The sequence below is a fragment of the Muntiacus reevesi genome, chromosome 13 (genome assembly GCF_963930625.1).
Source record: "Muntiacus reevesi chromosome 13, mMunRee1.1, whole genome shotgun sequence".
NCBI classification, from domain to species: domain Eukaryota; kingdom Metazoa; phylum Chordata; class Mammalia; order Artiodactyla; family Cervidae; genus Muntiacus; species Muntiacus reevesi.
The window spans coordinates 37,037,611-37,049,141 of record NC_089261.1 but is presented as its reverse complement, the minus strand read 5'-3'; positions in this window follow the sequence as shown (position 1 = coordinate 37,049,141).

The window sequence follows — 11,531 nt, the reverse complement described above, 5'->3', positions numbered from 1 at the left end:
CACCATTCCCTAAAAGAACCAGTTGGGATTGATTATACTGGACCTCTCCTACTGTGGCATCAACAGTATTTTGTCCTCAAAAGGGTAGATTGATGTTTCAAACACAGATTTTCTTTCTTTCTTTGCCTCAAGTGTTCTGCAACACCACTGTTAGTAGATTTACAAAATGTCTTATCCATCACAACACTGCCTCCAACCAAAGTATATAGTATGGCAAAAGAAGTGTGGCAATAGGATCAAGGCCATGGATTTCACCACTCTCTCTACAGGCTCTATTATTCAGAAGCAGCTGGCTTGGTTAGACAGAGAAATGGCCTGTTGAAGATTCAGTTAGGGCATCTACTTGGAAATAATATTGTGAGGGTCAAATGAAGAATGCTCTATTAGTGCTAAATCAGTAGCCAATATATTGTAGTCTCCCCCAGAGCCAGAGAACACAGGTCTAGCAATAAAAAAGTACAAGTAAATGCAGTCCATCTCATTATTACACTAAATAACTCACGTGAAAAAAATTTTACCTCCCATTAATGAAAACTTAGTCGATTTTATGGTCCTACTGCTTAAAGGGGCAGGAGTATTAACTTTTATCAGAAAACTGATTAAATGGGGGCTGAGACTACCTTTTGGGCATTTAGGGGCTTTTCATGCAGTTGAACCAACAGGTACATATTGTACTAGCAGAGTAACTGATTTTGATGACAAGAGGAAATCAATTTCTCGCTATACAACAAAGGCAGCTGCTACATAATAGGTAACACTATCTGGAACCCTGGAAACTCAGTGGGGCAGCACTTAACTTTCTCTTCCCAATTGTATTGATCAGTGGAAAACTGTACCAGTCCCCAAAATGCAAGAATACCAAAGACTTGGATTTCACAGAATAGAGAATTTAAGAGTTTACCACCAGGTAAAGAATTCTAGGACACTGACAGCAGAGAAGGACGTGTGCTCATCTTCTCCTGTGAGAACTCCAAAACTGTGACTCACTGCTGAACAACCATCAACAGGAGAATGTTGGACCCCACCAAAAAAAGATACCCCATGTCCAAAGGCAAAGGAGAAGCCCCAACAAGATGGTAGGAAAGGCAAAATCGTGTTTAGAATCAAAACGTCATACCCACCAGAGATGCTCGGAGGGCTCAAACAAAACCTTGTGCGCACCAGGATTCAGAGATCCCACAAAGACTGAGCCAGACCTGCCTTTGAGTGTTTGAGTGTCTCCTGTGGTGGCATGGGTCAGCCACCCAGGGGCCTGTTGTAGGGACAGGGCCTCTCTGGCTGCAGCAGACCTGGAAAGAACGCCATGCGGCCTAAGTCGTCTTGGAGGAGGTCGCCATTAACCCCACCATAGAGCCATTGAGCAGATGACCTACAGTCTGGAGAACAATTATACCAAAGAAGCTCTCACACTGTTAAGAAAGTCTTAGGAGCCACAACAGATTTCCCAACCTAGGGATCCAGCAAAGGGACTGAAAAACCCCAGGCAATTTGACTGTGGAGGCCAGTGGGATTTGATTATAGAACTTCCACACAACTGGGGAAACAGACTCTTGGAGGGTAAAAACGAAACCTTGTGCGCACCAAGGCCCAGGAGAAAGGAGCAGTGACCTCAAAAGAGGCTGAGCCAGACTTGCCTGTGAGTGTTCAAGAATCTGCAGCAGAGACGTGGATCAGTAGTGGCCTGCCACGGGGTCAGAGGCACTGAATACAACAGTGCTGGCATAAATCTTTTTGAAGGTGATCCTATAGTTTGGTCTCACCCCATCAAGAGATGGGCCCCATCCCATCAACAAAAAGTGGGATTAAAGATTTACTGAGCATGGTCCTGCCCATTAGCACAAGACCCAGATTCCTCCCATCAGGGAGCTTCCACAAGCCTCTTAGCCTTATCTGTCAGAGGGCAGAAAGAATGAAAACCACAATCAGAGAAAACGAACCAAACTGATCACATGGATCACAGCCTTGTCTAACTTAAAGAAACTATGAGCCATGATATGTAGGGCCACCCAAGATGGAGAGGTCATGGTGGAGAGTTCTGACAAAAATGTGGTCCACTGGAGAAGGGAATGGCAAACCACTTCAGAATTCTTGCCTTGAGAACCCCATGAACAGTATGGAACGGCAAAAAGATATGACACTGAAAGATGAACTCCGCAGGTCAGTAGGTACTCAATATGTTACTGGAGAAGACTGAAGAAATAGCTCCAGAAAGAATGAATATACAGAGCCAAAGCAAAAACAACACGCAGCTGTGGAAGTGACTGGTGATGGAGGTAAAGTCTGATGCTGTAAAGAACAATACTTCATTGGAATCTGGACTATTAGCTCCATAAATCACGATAAATTGGAAGTGGTCAAACAGGAGATGGCAAGAGTGAACATCAACATTTTAGGAATCAATGGACGAAAATGGACCAGAATGGGCAAATTTAATTCAGATGATCATTATATATACACTGTGGGCAAGAATCCCTTAGAAGCAATGGAGTAGCTCTCATAGTCAATGCAAGAGTCCAAAATGCAGTATTTGGGTGCAATCTCAAAAATGACAGAATGATTTCTGTTTATTTGAAAGGCAAACCATTCAGTACTGCAGTGATCCAAATCTATGCCCCAGCCACTGATGCCAAACAAGCTGAAGTTGAATGATTTTATGATGACCTACAAGACCTTCTTGGAAGAACAGCTATGACCAACCTAGACATATTAAAAAGCAGAGACATTACTTTGCCGACAAAGATCCGTCTAGTCCAAGCTGTGGCTTTTCCAGTAGTCATGTACAGCTTGAGAGTTGGACTATAAAGAAAGCTGAGTGCCAAATGATTGATCCTTTTGAACTATGGTGTTAGAAAAGACTCCTGAGAGTCACTTGGACTGCAAGGAGATCAAACCAGTCCATCCTAAAAGAAATCAGTCCTGAAAATTCATTGGAAGGACTGATGTTGAAGCTAAAACTCCAATACTTTGGCCACTGGATGTGAAGAACTGACTCATTGGAAAAGACCCTGATGCTGGGAATGATTGATAGCAGGAGGAGGAGGAGACAACAGAGGATGAGCTAGTTGGATGGCATCCTGGACTTGATGGACATGAGTTTGAGTAGGCTCTGGGAGTTGGTGATGGACAGGGAAGCCTGGTGTGCTGCAGTCCATGGGGTCACAAAGAGTCGGACACAACTGAGCAACTAAAGTGAACAAGACCTTATAGAACTAACACCAAAAAAGATGTCATTTTCATCATAGGTGACTGAGATACAAAAGTAGGAAGTCAAGGAATAACTGAAATAACAGGCAAGTCTGGCCTTGGAGTACAAAATGAAGCAGGGCAAAGGCTAACAAGAGTTTTACCAAGAGAACACACTGGTCATAGCAAACACTCTCTTCCAACAACACAAGAAATGATTCTACACACGGATATCACCAGATGGTCAATACTGAAATCAGATTGATTATATTCTTTGCAGCCAAAAATTGAGAAGTTCTACAGTCAGCAAAAATAAGACTGGGAGCTAACTGTGGCTCAGATCTTGACTCCTTATTGCAAATTCAGACTTACATTGAAGGAAGTAGGGAAAACCACTAAAACACTCAGGTAGGACCTAAATCATCCCTTATAGTGGAAATGACAAACAGATTCAAGGGATTAGATCTGACAGAGTGCCTGAGGAACTATGGATGGAGGTTCATGACACTGTAACAAGAGGTGGTGATCAAAATGATCCTGAAGATAAAGAATTGGAAAAAGGAAAAATGATTGGCTAAGGAGGTCTTACAAATAGCTGAGAAAAGAAAAGACGCAAAAGGCAAAGGAGAAAGGAAAGATATACCCATCAGAATACAGAGTTCCAAAGAATAGCAAGGAGAGATAAGAAAGCCTTCCTCAGTGATCAAAGGAAAGAAACAGAGGAAAACAACAGGATGGGAAAGATTAGAGATCTCTTCAAGAAAATCAGAGATACCAAGGGAGTATTTCATGCAAAGATGGGCACAATAAAGGACAGAAACAGTATGGACCTGTAGAGGCAGAAGATACTAAGAAGAGATGGCAAGAATACACAGAAGAATTATACAAAAATGATCTTAATGACCCAGATAATCACGATGGTGAGATCACTCACCTGAAGCCAGACATCCTGGAGTGTGAAGTCAAGTGGACCTTGGGAAGCATCACTATGAACAAAGTTAGTAGAGGTGATGGAAATCCAGCTGAGTTATTTCAAACCCTAAAAGATGATGCTCTGAAAGTCTGGCATTCAATATGCAAGCAAATTTGGAAAACTCAGCAGTGGCCACAGGACTGGAAAAGGTTAGTTTTCATTTCAATCCCAAAGAAAGGCAATGCTAAAGAATGTTCAAACTACTGCACAATTGCACTCATCTCACAGGCTAGGAAAGTAATGCTCAAAATTATCCAGGGTAGGCTTCAACAGTTTGGGAACTGAAAACTTCCATATGTTCAAGCTGGATTTAGAAGAGGCAGAGGAACCAGACATCAAATTGCCAACATTCGCTGTATAATGTAAAAAGCAACAGAATTTCAGAAAAATATCTACTTTTGCTTTACTGACTATGCCAAAGTCCTGACTTGTGTGGATCACAACAAACTGTGGAAAATTCTTAAAGAGATGGGAATACCAGACCACCTTACCTGCCTCCTGAGAAATCTGTATGCAGGTCAAGAAGCAACTGTTAGAACTGGACATGAAACAATGGACTGGTTTCTAGTACATCAAGGCTGTATATTGTCACCTGCTTATTTAACATATGCAGAGTACATCATGCGAAATGCTGAACTGGATGAAGCACAAGCTGCAATCAAGATTGTTGGGAAAAATATCAATAACCTGGTATGCAGATGACACCACCCTTACGGCAAAAAGCAGAGAGAAACTAAACAGCCTTTTGATGAAAGTGAAAGAGGAGAGTGAAAAAGTTGGCTTAATATTCAACACTCAAAAAACTAAGATCATGGTATCTGGTCCCATCACTTCATGGCAAATAGATGGGGAAACAATGTAAAGAGTCATAGACTTTATATTCTTAGGATCCAAAATCACTGCAGATGGTGACTGCAGCCATGAATTTAAGACACCTGTTCCTTGGAAGAAAAGTTATGACCAACCTAGACAGCATATTAAAAAGCTCTGCCAACAAAGGTCCATCTAGTCAAAGCTGTGGTTTCTCCAGTAGTCATGTATGGATGTGAGAGTTGGACTATAAAGAAAGCTGAGTGCGGAATAATTGATCCTTTTGAACTGTGGTGTTGGAGAAGACTCTTGAGAGTTCCTTGGACAGCAAGGAGATCAAACCAGTCAATCCTAAAGGAAATCAGTCCTGAATACTCATTGGAAGGACCGATGCTGAAGCTGAAGCTCCAATACCTTAGACACCAGATGTGAAGAACTGACTCCTTAGAAAAGATTCTGATGCTGGGAAAGATTGATGGCAGGAGGAAAAGGGGATGACAGAGGATGAGAAGGTTGGATGGCATCATGCACTTGACGGATATGAATCTGAGCAAGCTCTGGCAGCTGGTGATAGACAGGGAATCCTGTCACGCTGCACTCCATGAGGTTGCAGAGTCAGCATGACTGAGTGACTGAACTGAACTGAAAGAATTCTACCTAGCCAAAAGAATGGTAGAGGATAATAGGCAACATGCAAAGAATATTGGAAGAATGCAGCCTTGATTAACAAATCCCAAGACCGTGAACTTTCAACTTTCATGACTACCAACTTTGTTGGCTATTCAGCAGAGACCCAGGTAGTTATATTTATTTTACCTGTTATCCCTTTTGTCTCCCACCATGTGAAATGGGACTTCACATAGTCTCTATTTATGTGTAAAACACTGGTTGTATGCCTAGTATTTTAAGTTTCAGGAAAGTAACGTTGAATGGACATTTGCCCACATGATACCAAAACTGATGGAATTTCAAATGTCTCTTTTGTCTGGGATACAGATTTTTCTCCAAAATGAAAACAGAAAGTAAATGTTAAGGAACAAAGGGTGTCCTGTGTCAGATACTTCCATTTTCCCCATGACAACTCAACATCCTTCTCTATTCTGCTAAGTTGACTTATGCAAACCATGTCAATGTGCTCTCCTATCTTGTTTTTTTCTAGTTTAATTTGTCCAAGCCTCTGGTAAGAGATGGAAGAAGGATCACCTCAGGATGGCCTCAAGATGGCTGACCAAAGGTCATACTCCTTTCAAAATAGCCTGTTCTTTTTGACTGTGTCAATCAAGTTTCTAGGACTCTCCTCCTCCCTTCAAGCCTAAGTGTGGCACCAGTTTCACTGCGTGAAGAGAGCAACAAATGTAGGCAGGGTCTTACAAGTTATATTCCTCACAAGAAAGAATGTAGATAACAGACACCCTAGCTTTTCTGCCTACGGTATTTTCCAAATTATGGTACAAGGAACTAGATCTCAAGTGGCAAGCCTATAAGGAAATAAAGGTAGGAGTTCAGGATTGTCAAAGTGTCTGGGATTTGAGAAGTAAACAGGGGGAACTGTGAAGGACCCTATTCATACATTTATATACAAATTCCCTGCAAGGGCTGATCTACCGCCTGCACATGCAAAAGTTAAGACACCTTCCAACCAAGAGAAGAAATGCCAGAAAAAAAGCAGGTATGAGGCAAAAGAGGTCTGTGGTACTGAAGAGACACAGATTGGAGTTTAAGTTCTGCCATGGGGGAGGGGTCTAGTAAATATATCAGGATTTAAGGTGAGAGAAAAGGGGCAAGCCTGTAGGCAAAGGAGCCTTAGAATAAGAATATATGAAATATACCAGCTCTAAAAAAAGCCTAAAGCCAGGATTCAACAGAATGAAGGGTAACTGCCATCCTACTTGCCTTTCAAGAAAACACAAACTACTTTAAAGATAACATCATCAATTCATATCAGCCCCTCTATATTTCCATCCACGTTGCACCAAAAAATTACGAGGCATGCTAACACACATATACACACACGTTCAAAATTATGAGGCAAATAAACATCTTAAACAAAGATCTCAGATATAGTTATAAGTCACAGACTTTAAAATAACTAACATTAAAATATGTTCAAGAAAATAGAGCTCTGATTCTAAAATACAGATGAAAATGTGAGTTTCTGTAGAAAATTGGAATCTATTTTTTAAAAATCTAATGAACATTCCAGAATTGAGAAATATAGTATCTGAAATTAAGAAATCACTAGATGTGTTTAATGGCATACTAGACATAGCAAGACTAGAATAGTGCTCCAAAGATAGGCTAATAAAAACTATCCAAACTGAAGACCAGATGAAAAAAGAAACAAAAGGAACATAAGAAACGAGTGGAATATATTAAAAAGATCTAACATACAGATAACTGAAATCATAGAAGGAAAGAGAAAGAGGAAGAAAGCTATATATGAAGATATAATGGCTAATAATTTTCATAAACAATTAAAAGACACTTACCTACAGATTAATGAAACTAAGGAAAGCCCAAGCAGGATATATACAAAACAACAAAAACCTACAGAAACCCCTCAAATCGCCACCAAAGGAAATCAGAGCAAAGCATTTGAAAGCAATGACAAAAAGCAGTGGGTAAAAAGGCAATGTCTTCAGCAGAACAATAACATCATTGGCTAATTTTTCAACATTTATGGAAGCTGGAAGACAATGGAATGGCATATATATGATGAAACAAACAAAACACAATAAATCTGGAATTCTTTTCAGAATTTGTTAAGAAATTTAGGTGAAATGGACATTTCAGACAAAATGCTGAAAAAACTAGTCAAAAGCAGACCTAAACTACAAGTGCCTCTAAAGAATAACTTCAGATTCAAGAGAAAAGTTCCATATGGAAGCACAGACTACCAAAAAAGAAGTAAAGAGTACCACATTGGGTTAAGAAGACAATATATTTTGTGGCATTTTAACACACACACAAGTGAAATATTTGACAACAAGAGAACTAAGGGCAAAAGATAAAGTAATGGCATTAAAATGTTATATTAAAAACTTGTATTATTTGGGAGGTGTTAAAAGAATGAAGTTTAGATAGACTGCAGTAAGCCAAATTTGTATATTAAAATATATGGCAACCTCTAGAAGAATAGTATACTAAAAAGTAATAAAGGAGAAAGTATAATATTAAAAACATACCTTAAAAAGATAAGAAAAAAGGAATTAAGGGAAACTATAGGAACAAAGAGTAAATGAGACAAATAGAAAACATAGCAAGAAAAAAAGATTTCAATAAAATTCTATCAATAATCTCATTAAATATAAAGAAACTAAAATCTCTGATTAAAGAAAAAGATTGCAATTTAAAATAAAAACCAATCCTAACAAATGTATTGGGAGTTTGGAGTTAGACATGCAAGCTATAATATATATAGAACGAATAACAAAGTCCAACTGTGTAGCACAGGGAACTATATTCAATATCCTGTGATAAACCATAATGGAAAAGAGTATCAAAAAAGAATGTAAAAAAAAGTTGATCCTATTAAGTTTTTTTTAAAAGATATAAAAGCAATCATTTTAACAAACATCTGTTGACTACTTGTTTAAAACAAACCAATCCCAAATATACACTGCTTATTTAAAAAATACTTCAAATAAAAAGACAAAAAAAGGCTAAATGTATAAGGATGATAAAGATATATAATGCAAACACTACTCAAAAAAAAATTTAAAAATCCCCTGAAATATAGAGCTAGCTTTAATAATTTTAAGAAGGGGACATTAAACTAAATTTATAATCAGAGATAAAAGAGAAGAATTTCATAATGATACAAGACTTCATTCCACAAGAAGGTGTAGTAATTCTAAATCTGATTCATCAGGTAATTCCACAGTTTCAAAACGTATAGAAGACTTCTGCTTCCAGTCTTGACAGAGCAATTAGTACCAGACTAAGCCTTCTCTTATAAATAACTATTAAAGTAGAGCATCAAAGAACAAGTAGCAGAAAACGTGATGCCTTAAAAACCAGACATAAAGTTGAGCCTTACACCAATCATAGCAGCCTCATGGAGCTAAAGAATCAGAGAGTTTCAAGGTTACTGAAGCAAATGAAATTTGTGGCACAACATACTGAAAATATAAGATAGTGGTACAGAGAAGGCACTACAGAAGTATATATAGAAAATTCATTCACTTGTTTGTTCATTATTTTGTTGAATACTAAGCTGTGTTTATGTTAGTAGTGAGAGTTCACAAGACTAGACAAAGAGCAGCTAACAGGCAAAGAGTGTATACTGAAAAACTGTGATCTAAACAAGCACTGAAACTTCCATAGAATTAGAAAAAGCTCCATTTCCAACAAGCCAGACTAGAGAAACTTGTTGAACAACTTGGGAATTTCGTAGAAGTCCTAGAAAGTACCTTAGAACTTGGACTAATCCAGCCCTAGCGTAAAGGCTAGTCTAGAAGGCTTAAAAGCAAGTCTTGAAAGGTTATTCACAAATAAACTAATTCCATTCTAAAACAAAATTAAGCATTGTCTAAAATAAGCCAACAAAACACAGGTCAACAATGTAGCTTCAATAATATCCACCATAAACCAATATTGAAGGAAAACGTGACCTATAACCAAGAGAAAAATAGCTCAACAGAAGCGTAAAAAAAAATGACAGAGGTGATGTAATTAGCTATTATAAATATGTTCAAGATTTAAAAGTCAAGTTGAACACAGTGAGGGGACAAATAGGGAATCCGACAGAAACTGAAACTATAAAAATGAAAACTATTTTTTTAAAAGCTGCAAAAATGAACCAAAGTCCTAAAACAGAAATGTTAGAACTGAAAAAAAATATGAAATTTAAAAATTCACCAGATAGGCTTAACAAAAAATTAGACACTGAAGAAGTTGAATGAACTTAAACACACTATCCTAGAGAAACTATCAGAACAAAGGGAAAAAAAGTAAACTCAATGATTTGTTGGATAATATCAAGTGATTTAACATATATGTAAATAGAAATACCAGAGAAAGAGGACAGAAATATTTTTTGAAGAAATAATGGTCCAAAGCAATGGAAATTGAATCTATAAACATTCCCGTAAAGATGGTACAAAATAATGAAAATTGAGTCTGTAATTTAAAACATTCTCATAAAGAAACTCTAGGCCTAAATAGCCTTTCTGTTACATTCTTTCATATATTAAAAAAAAAATACTAGGAATATTATATAAGCAATGTGAAAGTATAGAAAAAGAAGGGACACTTCAAAAATCACTCTATTTTTGTTGCTGTTATTGTTCAGTTGGTCAGTCCTGACTCTTCACAACCCCATGGACTGCAGCACGCCAGGCCTCCCTGTCCTTTACCATCTCCCAGAGTCTGCTCAAACTCCTGTCCATCGAGTTGGTGATGCCATCCAACCATCTCATCCTCTGTTGTCCCATTCTCTTCCTGCCTTCAATCTTTCCCAGCATTGGGGTCTTTTCTAAAATTACTTCAAAAATCACTCTATTAGGCCAGCAAATCTTGACACCAAGCTAACATTTTCAGTTCAATTCAGTTTTAGTGTCATCCCAAGTCTTTGTGACCCCATGGATTGCAGCACACCAGGCTTCCTTGTCCATCCCCAACTCCTGGAGTTTACTCAGATTCATGTCCATTGAGTTGGTGATGCCATCCAACCATCTCATCCTCTGTCATCCCCTTCTCCTCCTGCCTTCAACCTTTCCCAGCATCAAGGTCTTTTCAAATGAGTCAGTTCTTCGCATCATGTGGCCAAAGTATTGGAGTTTCAGCTTCAGCATCAGTCCTTCCAATGAATATTCAGGACTGATTTCCTTTAGGACGGACTGGTTGGATCTCCTTGCTGTTCAAGGGACTCTCAAGAGTCTTCTCCAACACCACAGCTCAAAAGCATCAATTCTTTGGTGTTCAGCTTTCTTTATAGTCCAACTTTCACATCCATACATGATTATTGGAACATTTTAAAAAACAGCAAACAGAAACCAATAACTCTGCTAAACACAAATGCAAAAATCTTTAACAAAACATGAAAATCAAAGTTATATATAAAAGGTAATATATGTGACTACATTGGATTTATTCCAGGAATATAAAATCGATTTGATAGTTCTTAAAAAAAACGTAATTCATCACATACAGAAAAAAAGAGAAATCCATATAGATTACATGAATCAATGCAATTGATGCATAAAAATCAGTTAAGGAAACCAAAGTAAAAATAATAGTGCTCAGAAAACTAAGAAGATAATTTCCTTAACTGAATATCTTTGTCACAAAACTACAGACAATATATGTTAATGATGAAAAATGGACCACTTTCCTCCTAAGTTTAGGACTAAGACAAGGGTGCGCATTACTACTTCTACTCAATGGTATAGTGGAGGTTCTAACAAATGTAGTAAGACAAGGAAGAGAAGTAAAAGAGAGGAAGAAGTAAAATTATCATTTTTTCATAGATGTGACTGTACAAATAGAATGTCCGAAAGGATCTGAAACCACAAATATTAGAATTAATTGCTGAACATAGTAAGATACTAGTAACAAGCTTAAT